The sequence below is a fragment of the Saccopteryx leptura genome, chromosome 4 (genome assembly GCF_036850995.1).
Source record: "Saccopteryx leptura isolate mSacLep1 chromosome 4, mSacLep1_pri_phased_curated, whole genome shotgun sequence".
Lineage (NCBI taxonomy): Eukaryota > Metazoa > Chordata > Mammalia > Chiroptera > Emballonuridae > Saccopteryx > Saccopteryx leptura.
The window spans coordinates 152,079,002-152,089,286 of NC_089506.1; positions in this window are offsets into that span (position 1 = coordinate 152,079,002).

Here is a 10,285-nt window from a genome sequence, read left to right on the forward strand (position 1 = left end):
GTCAGCGGCTAGGGAGGCTGCTTCCAAGCTGGACGCACGCACGACTCACAAAACTGGGAGGGTCGGGCTGAAGACACGCAGGACCAGCAACCCCGCAGGAGCGCCCCCGGACCATCCTCCAGCTCCTAGTGGGAGAACGCGCAGGGGAGAGCCGGGAGGAGCTGGGTAGGGACCGGAGCCAGCTTGCTTCCTGGGATCCGGCCACTGTTTCCCCAGCAGCTCGCTCAGGACCGCCACTGGACACGCCCACCAGCGATCGTCTGGTTCCGATTAAGTGAGCTAGAGTGGAGACCATGCGTCTTCGGTGGGTCCTGTGGGACACCGAGCGTCCACGCGGAAAGATGAACCTGACTGAGTTCTGCGGCTGAACACCGCTGCCCCCGCCCCGTTGCGCGCCTTGGGTGCAAAACGAGAGTTTGATTTTTTCTGTCTTGATTTCATCTCCAATCACCCCTCCCTGCTCTTTATTTGTATGTTCACGGGCATTTTCTCTTAATATCAGAGTCTAGAGATTTCCGGCGTCTAACAAGGCCCGCCCTAAACTTGCAGGGAGTTGACTGTGGACAAGAATGTGGAGGATGCGCACTGTCTCTGACCCCATTCCAAACGGGGAGAATCTTGTTCTTTTCACTCAATTAATTGTCCTTTGGTTACCTCATTTGCTTAGTTGCCAAGGCAAATGCAAAAAGGCTTTTAGCTCTTTTAGACTACTGCTCCCCAAATCTACTGACCCGAGTGTCTCCTAATTCTACTAAGAGGGCCTCTTGAAAGGCAGGTGACACAGTGCCCCTTCCTTCTTCCACTGCCCCATACACCCCTAAATGTAGAAAACACGGAAGGGTTACCTAAACTTTCTGCACTGTGCTGATGCCAGTCTCATCTAGCCAGCAGTGTGCCCTCAAGGTGTTAACAACCTCTCTAAACTTTGAATTTTTCTATTTTTCTTACTTTTATAACAAATACTTAAACATTTATTTATTTATTGAGCACCTACTGTGTACAAGGGACTAGGACAGGTTCTGGGGATGCAGCTGTGAACAGGGAAAAGAGGGCTCTACCCTCATGGAGCTCATCTTTCAGAGAGAGTAATTCAGGCAATAAACATAATTTCTGATAGTGAAAAGTCCCGTGGAGACAGTAAAACAGCCTACCATAATAGTATCTGTGGAGGTGGGGTTGCCAGATAAATTGCAGGACACCCAATTACACTTGAACTTCAAATAAAAAATGAACTAATTTTTAGTATATGTATACCCCAGATATTACGTGAGACATACTAAAATGCTATTTGTTATCCGCCTGAAATTTAAATTTAACTTAGGGTTTTGTATTTTTATTTGCTAAATCTGGCAAGCCCATAGGAAGGGGTTTTGGGTTTTGGGTTTGTTTTTTTTTAACATTATCTATGCAGGGAGAGAGTCTCCTCAGGACTTAGCTCAGTGCCTGAGACTTTTTCACAGGAGACAAGCTGAAAGTACCACAACCACAAAAAAGTTGTTACCTGAACACAGAGCTACTCTGATAGACCACAGGGAAACTGCAGTACCCAGAAGTGTTCCTCTCTCTACCATAGGAAAATCATTCTGTTACTGGTTTTCTAGGACACGGTAACCAAAGTATGGATAAGTAAAGAAATAATAAGATTACTGTAGAAAATCAAAAAGAAATGACTACTGCTTCTTCTAGATCTCTTTATAAACATGTAAAGTTTGTCATATGTATATGATATGGACCTATGGAGATGACTACACAATTCAACTTTATATTCATATATTCTCATAATGATGCACTTAATTGACTTTTGTACCTTAATATTTTCATTTTTCTTTTTACCTAATTTTGTCTTGCATATACTCTCAGACACTATCTCTGAATTTCAGATTCTAAAATCTGTGATCCCAAGTCAGACTTATCCTTCAATGTGAATTCATGTACATAATTTGAAAGAGCATATATAACTTTTTCTAAACATCTGAAGTAGATTATAAAGTGTGAGGCTGTCCTAAAAATTGTGCATTATATAAAGTTATACTAGATAAGGCTCTATGCCATCAAATGTCTTATTATATTTAAGAGATGATACTTAAAAAAACTCTAGCCCTGGCCGGTTTGCTCAGTGATTTTCTACAGTAATCTTATTATTTCTTTACTTATCCATACTTCGGTTACCATGTCCTAGAAAACCAGTAACAGAATGATTTTCCTATGGTAGAGAGAGGAACACTTCTGGGTACTGCAGTTTCCTTGTGGTCTAAGCACCCATCTGCTTCTCCACCTTCCCCCCTCTCCTTTCTCTCTCTCTCTCTCTTCCCCTCCCACAGCCAAGCCTCCATTGGAGCAAAGTTGGTCTGGGCACTGAAGACTGCTCCATGGCCTCCGCCTCAGGTGCTAGAATGGCTCCTGTTGCAACAGAGCAATGCCCCAGATAGGCAGAGCATCGCCCCCTGGTGGGTATGCCGGGTGGATGCTGGTCAGGCGCATGCGGGAGTCTATCTCTGCCTCCCCACTTCTCACTTCAGAAAAATTGAAAAAAAAAAAAAAGACCTCTACAACACAAGGGGCAAGTGAATGGTACAAATTGATCACTGAGGGAATAGAGAATAGTGAAGAATAAAAGATGTCTGGTCGGAGGCATCATCTGAACTAGGATCTATTGCACGTGACAGAGCACAGTAAGAAGATAGATGGCCACCAGCAAAGGAAAGCAAAGTTCATGTCACAAAGCAAGACTTCAATAAATGTTACCTGTTATTTTTTATTGATTGAATTAATATGAAATTAATTTATGTATCACATATTAAAATATAGGAGATTGGGAAGGTGACAGATGATGTAATATTTGAACAGAAACCCAAAGAAAGTGAGGGAACAAAGTAGTGAATCTGAAAGAAAATTCTTCTAAGAGGAACCATTAAATACAAACAGGCGGAGGCAAGAACTTGCTTAGTGTGAAGAGTGGCAAGGAAGACAAAGTATCTGGAACAGAGAAAGAGGGGACGGGAGGAGGACATACTGCAGACATGGCTCAGGGACAGATCACTGGAGGACACTGAGGCAACAGTGAGGACTCTGGACTTGGGTGGGATGGGAAGCAACTGGAGGGCTTTGAACAGAGTTTCTTTATAATACAACTCACATTTTTAAAGATTCATTCTGGTTTCTACGTTGACAATGAAGTGGAGGAAAGGAATGGTAGGAACACAATTTAGATAGGAGCTGTTACTACCTGTGAGGGACAATGATGGCTTTGATTGAGGTGGTAGGTGAGAAGTGATGAAAGTGGCTAAATTCTAGATATACACTGCTTTGAAGCTAGAACTGACAGGACTAGCCATAGTTAGGACATGGGGTACTCAAGCATGATACTAAATAGCTTGCATCATTTAACATACATAATCTTCACAGCAGCCTCATTTTATAAAGGATCCAAGTCTGAAGCATGTTAAGTGGTCTTACAAGGTCACTCCTTGTGTAATTAGCACATCCCAGCTCTACAGGATTTCAAAGCCACACAGCTTCTTAATTTGAACATGCATAATTACATAGAATAAAATAATTGAAAGAGGCTTCAGAAGATGCACTGATCAATGTCCTTGCCTTGGGTGAGCAACAGGATTGTCTTGGACAGAACCACAACTTCCACTTGATGAGATCAAGAACACAAATACAAGGACCAAAACAACCTTTCTGGGACTATTTGGGTTAAAGTGCCAGCTAAATGGCACTTAAGCAGCCCTCTTGTCAGTGGAGCCCTGGCTGCCATCCCAGCTCCCAGTACTGGGCCAGATGCCTTCAGGCCCTGATTTCCTCTCTCAGTCTCTGAAATGGGAATAACAACATCAACTGGCCTGACCCACCTCCCAAGGACCCAGTTAAAAGTCAAGTGTATGCAGCATTTTTGATGAGTGAAGCTTGTCCTCAAGAGAGACATGATCATCACTTTGGTATCCAAAAACAAGAAAAATACAAGACTGAATTGTACCAACTACATGGAAAAACCCTGGCTGTGTAGAAAGAATTTTGAATCTTTCAAAACCAGGAACCCGGTCATCACTCTCACATGCTGAGATGGCTGCTGATAGACAGTCAGCTCAGCAGAATAAATTCCTGTTTGGGTATAAATTCGTTTTTGCCTTTTTATTCCTGGAAAGTCTTCTCCTCCATGCTCAAATGCAGTTTAATGTCTAATTAACTGCAGTGAAGATCTTCCTGTTTGTTTTATTTAACCTAAGCCACTTCCTATTTCCTTTTTGACCAGAACGATGGGAAAAAAATCTAAACTCCTAGACCCAGAGATGCTCTGGAATATTCATGTTAGAAGGGCACAGGAGTGTCCATGTGGCATAAATTAGTGAAAAGGGGAACTTGAAGCTGTATTTACATTAAAATTTTTAAAAATCTATTGTCGATATAAAAGAAAAAAGGAATTAATTGGAGATTTGAGGGAACAGAAACTTCCCCATGCCCATCCCTCATGCCAATTCTGAGCTGCACAGGCCCTGGCCGTCTGGTTCAGTGATAGAGCATTGGCCCGGCATGCGGATGTCCCAGGTTCAATTCCCAGTCAGGGCACACAGGAGAAGCGACCATCTGCTTCTCCACTCCTCCCCCTCTCCTTCCCCTGTCTCTCTCTTCCCATCTTGCAGTGAAGGCTCCACTGAAGCAAGTTGGCCCAGGTGCTGAGGATGGCTCCATGGCCTCTGCCTCAGGCTCTAGAATGGCTCCAGTTGCAACAGAGCCACACCCCAGATGGGCAGAGCATCGCCCCCTGGTGGGCATGCCAGGTGGATCCTGGTCAGGCGCATGCGGGTCTGTCTCTGCCTCCCCGCTTCTCATTTCAGAAAAGTTAAAAAAAAAAAGAATCTGAGCTGCACACAGAAGACATGGGCGGCTGCCTGGTGTTGCACCTCAGTGCTCTGTAACCACAGGCAGCCCTCGGGACTTTTCATTGGTGACATAAAGAAATAGAACTAGTTCTCCTCTAAGGTCCCCTTTTGCTTAAAAATTACATAAGCTGCCTGACCTGTGGTGGCGCAGTGGATGGAGCGTTAACCTGGAAACGCTGAGGTTGCCGGTTCAAAACCCTGGGCTTGCCTGGTCAAGGCACATATGGGAGTTGATGCTTCCTGCTCCTCCCCCCTTCTCTCTCTCTCTCTCTCTCTCTCTCTCTCTCCCCTCTCTATAATGAATAAATAAAATCTTTTAAAAAAAATTACATAAGCTGCTGAAATAATTCTCCAAGTAGGATATAATTCATCTATTTATTTCTAGTTTGAGTTTCCACTTTCAGGGGTATTTACAAGGGCAGTTCCTACTAGGTGGGCATGTAAATAACCCCCCTTGAATAAATATACCATGTTGCAGAAGCTGTAAGAGCCCTAAACTCTATACTAAGGCCTCAGTAATTTCAGTGCTGGTATCTAATTTCTTCGCCTATGGGCTTTCTTCCAAACCACACCCCCATCCCAAGTGCCTGGAACAGCTCTCAAGCAATGAATGCTGGCTATCAGTGTATTCCTAGCTCCCTGATGCCCTGAGAAGGGCAGGTGGAATAACTCAGAGGGAAGGATTTGATATTTTTTCAGTTCCAGTGCCCTTGACAATAGCTGGTTTGACAACACACTCCTTTTACCAGCTTCCTTTCCTTCCTGTGTCATATATTCCTCTGCTCTAAAGCTGGTCCCTGCCCCTCCCAGATAAACTGCTTGTGTCTGAATTCTGTCACAAGTCAACTTCTGGGGGAAACCAAGCTAAGGTTCAATATGTGGGCATTTTAATCCATAGGTAATGAAGTTCCTAACATGATTGCTCTATGAGAAATAATGTTTTCCAACAAGATCGCTTGGGGTCATATAATCTTTATTATATGCGGCTTAAGTGTTTGTTTGTCACCGATAGCTTATTGGTTACTTGCGTAACTGTACTAGCCAATGGGGTGAAGTTGCCATGGCTGAACGCAAATTAAGTGGGTCAGGGGGAAGGTGAACATTTGTTTGCATTGGCAATCATCTGTTTTACATAAAAACTACGTCTTAACGTAATTTCTTTAGAGGTTATCCAATTGAAAAATAATGTCATAATAGCTAAGTCTTTGACTGGCTCCTCTAAAGGTGAAATACATGTCATTCCAAGAATTGATTCGGCTCCATCTCAAACAGGGTTGCCGTTTCAATTGAGACATAGACAATTTCCTGTAAAACTTGCCTTTGCTATGACCATCAATAAGTCTCAGGGCCAAACGCTTAAGCGTGTTGGCATTTTTTTACCTGAGCCTGCACTTGGACACAGTCAACTCTATGTTGCCTGTTCAAGAGTTCGTGAAAAAACGTACGTAAAATTAAAAATAATTGATGTTCCTCTGCAAGGTGAGCTTAAAAATGATGGAAAGATCTACACAAAAAATGTTGTGTACAAAGAGATCTTTGACATGTGAATTAACATTTTATTATTTAAGTCACCTTTATTTATTGAGCTAGCGGTGGCTCTTAAGAAATGTACCGCCAGTGGTTTCCTTCATTGCACTCTACTTTAAGCAATTAAGCAAGTAGAAGGGGGAAACCCCGTGGGGCACTAAGCAAAGGGGCATCCTTGCAGCCTGCCCTGGGTAATTCAGTTTGAATTAGCAGACACCTTTGCACAAATCATTTTAATTACAATTTATAATATCTAGAACAGTGGTCATTTCGTATGACCGCCGGGCTTTCTAGTCCTTTTATATGGGACTATAAAGACAATTTATCCCAGCACCTTCAATATATCCCTTGAAAGTGAGACCCATTAACAACAAAAATTTTCAGCTACGATTTCCCTCCTTGATATAGTCTGCTGGCCTCCTAGAGCAAACAATAGGTGGATACCTCAGCATCGATTAAACACTGGTTAGTTTCAACTGATCAAGGTCATCTACTCCTTTGTGAGACCTATAACCAATCACAGAAGCTATAAGGCTACATTCCCTGGGACTGGATTCAACTACAACTAACTTATAAACCTTAAACATCCCAAGAAGTCTAGCATGACACTCTTTCTGTCTTATTGCTCCACCACATATGCCTACCACTCCCAAAGTCACCACAGTCTCCAGGATCATCAGTGGAGCTCCAGCCATTTACAAGCACCTTCCAGCCAGCCAGCAAAAAGGAAGAAAGGGTGAATGAGTGTATGCCCCTTCCTTTAGTTATTCCTCAACTCTTCTTATATCCCCAGGGATAGAACTCAGGCACACGGCCATGCCTAGTCATAAAAATCTTTATTTTGGGCAGTCATGTGTCCAGCTAAAAATCTGGGTCTTGCTATTGAGGAAGAAGGAGAAGGAGGATATTGGGGAGCAACAAGCAGACTCTGACACAGACCAGTAGTCATGTGATGGACTTCTTCATTCATAAAGAAAAAGCACAGAAGAAAGCATATCTTTTCTTAATCGAGATGTTTTGGTGTTTTGTGCAATGCAGCCTTCTCTTTATAAGTCTGAGTATGAAGTACACACCAAGACTGGCAGAAAGAGAGACAGAAACAACCCCAGTTCTTGATGATATTATTGAGCTGCAGAATCTGTCAACCTAAGGCTTTCCTTAACTTTGATCCTGTTATTATGTGGTTATCTAATTAGCAAATTAATTTATCTAGGTTTCTAGCCATCTTTAGCTGAGTTTAATATTAGTCTTATGTTGCTGTCAAAACAAATCATGCAAATTTAACTGCTTAAAACACGTGTTCATCATCTCGCAGTGTCTGTGAGTCAGAGTCTGGGCGCAGTGTGGCTGAGCTGGTTCGTGTGTCAGGTCTCACAGACGAAAATCAATGTGTTGGCATGGCTGTGCTCCTTTCTGGAGGCTCTGGAGAAGAACATGCTTCAAAGCTCATTCAGACTGTTGGCCAGATTAATTTCTGTACCCTTGTGGGACTGAGATCCCTGTTTCCTTGCTGATTGCCCAGGAATGGGGGGGGGGGGGGGGAGTCATACTTAGCTTCTAGAGGCTGCCTGCATTCCTTGGCTCATGGCCCTCTTCCTCACCTTCAAAGCCAACAAAGACAGATTGAGTCCTTCTCACACTTCAAATCTCTCAGACCTCCTCTTCTGCTTCCTCTCTCTTATGGACTCTTCTGCCTTCCAATTCTAAAGGCTCTTCTGATCCCATTGGGCCTACCTCGATAATCCAGCATAGGATCCCTATTTGAAGGTCAGTTGATTAGAAAACAATTATGTCTACAAAGTCCCTTCACATCTGTAATTATATTAACATTTGATTGAATAACTAAAAGACCATAGTCTTGTTGGACACAACTTTAAATTCTGCTTACCACAAGTTTCATAGAGCCCAAAGCCTCCTGGTTGACATATCCTTATTGTAGACCAGAAGAAAGGACACATCTCCCCAGACTGCCTCACCCACAGGAACTGGTTCAGTGTTGCAAAGTCAGAGAATTAAGCCCAACCTATATTCATTAATTGTACGAACACAGAGGCTCACTGAACAGGGCAGACCTTTCCTCTTTGCTCTGCTATTTTGAATCTGGTCATTTTGTCAATTAGAATCATATTACTCCCCCATTTTCTCCTAACATGATGCTTTCCGGTTTGCAATAAGTTTTATAGTTTATTTCAAATCCAACCCCTAATTCACACATTTTTCTCTTAGTGAGATAAAATTGTTATTTAAGAAATATACATTATTGATTTCAAACCAGTGCCTGAAAATTTAGCTGCTTTTCTGGCAAGCCCTGTTTTGAAAATGCCTGCCCAGAAAATACACGAGCAAGAACTAGTTAGAAGTAACTCTTGTAGAATTTTATTCTAAGGTGACCTTTTCTCTGAATCCCATGGGGGAAATAGGAAATGGAAGGAAAGATGGAGTAGCTAAAAGCATCCTTGGAAAAATAAAAACAAGTAAAATGCCTTTTATCAAGAAAATTACCTTCAATGAAACTACATTGGCTAAAATAGGTATCTCAGACCTTATTTTGTAGCCTATAAATTCATCCTCCAGGTTTGTTCTTAATCTAGACTTCCACCATCAACCTCTAAATTCTGGCCATGTAAGTATATATCGTACCAGTATTATATCCTCCCTTTGATATAACACTTAAGAAGCCAAGATGTAAGGGAACATGGCCCAGATTTCTTATAAAGTCAGTGGTGGAACCAAGCAGCACTAAGGTCCTTCTAGGGACCTTAGGTTTGAGCCATCCTTATTCTCTACTATGCCCAATGTTTGCGAATTTATTTCTCATTCGTATCCACAATTCAGCAGATTGGATCTAACCACAATTTAACCACTTCAAGATCAAGAATTGTTTGTCTTTGTCAGGATACAGCTGACAATAGCCTGAACTAAAGACACCAGGTCCGGCAGTGCACAGCCTCGGCTTTGGCTGGACAGCAAGGCCTAGAAACTCCGCACTCTCCCCCAGCATTGGGTTCAACAACTAAGTCGAGGCAGAAAAGTAACTGCCATAAATAAACTCTGTCATGTACCATTTATAGTGTTCTGTCACCTTTATATAGGACCTCTGGGCATTAAGGAGATTGGATATACAGCAAGAGGACCAGGGGCCCATAAGAACAGTTTCACCTTGTAAATAGCAGTATATTGGAATAAAAAATCAATCCTGCTAACTTTTCTAAAGATATGCAGAAACATATAGCTCCTTTATGTTTTTGGTTAACTAATCTGATTTTCCCTTAAAGTAACAGCAACTAGAAGTTAGTGGAGAGAAAAATGACAAAATTTAAGCAATTATCAAGATTTAATTAGACAGTCACTTTAGAAAATGCCTGGTGTCTCCTGAAATGACATATTTGTCCCTCAGGTGGCCTTCTCTTCCCTTGTTATTCTTCCTAAGAAGGTATCTGGGTGGAAGCGAAGAGAATGTGACCTTTACATCTTCATGAAAGCAGAAAAGAGTTGGGGTCTGAGCAGAGGCGGATTAAGATCAGTTGAAGTCCCAGGTGCAGAGGAAAATATTGGACCCCTTAAAAAAAAAGAGAGAGAGAGAGAGAGAGGGAAAATAAAAATACATGTTAACCATATTTTAAAATAAATAAAAAATATTATGTACTATTAATGTTAAAATTGCACATATGAAACCAAACTTGGTGTCATTAGAAAAAAGTGTAAAGTTGGGATTTTGTGGGCCCTTCAGAAGTCAGGGCCCAGGGCATGCGCCCGCCGTTAAATCTGCCTCTGGGTCTGAGGGCAGTGCCGTCTGCCTCTCCCACTCTGAAGGAGATGTTCCTTGTAACCTGGCTTACCCATTAGCAAGAACGCCTGCACTCACATGATCA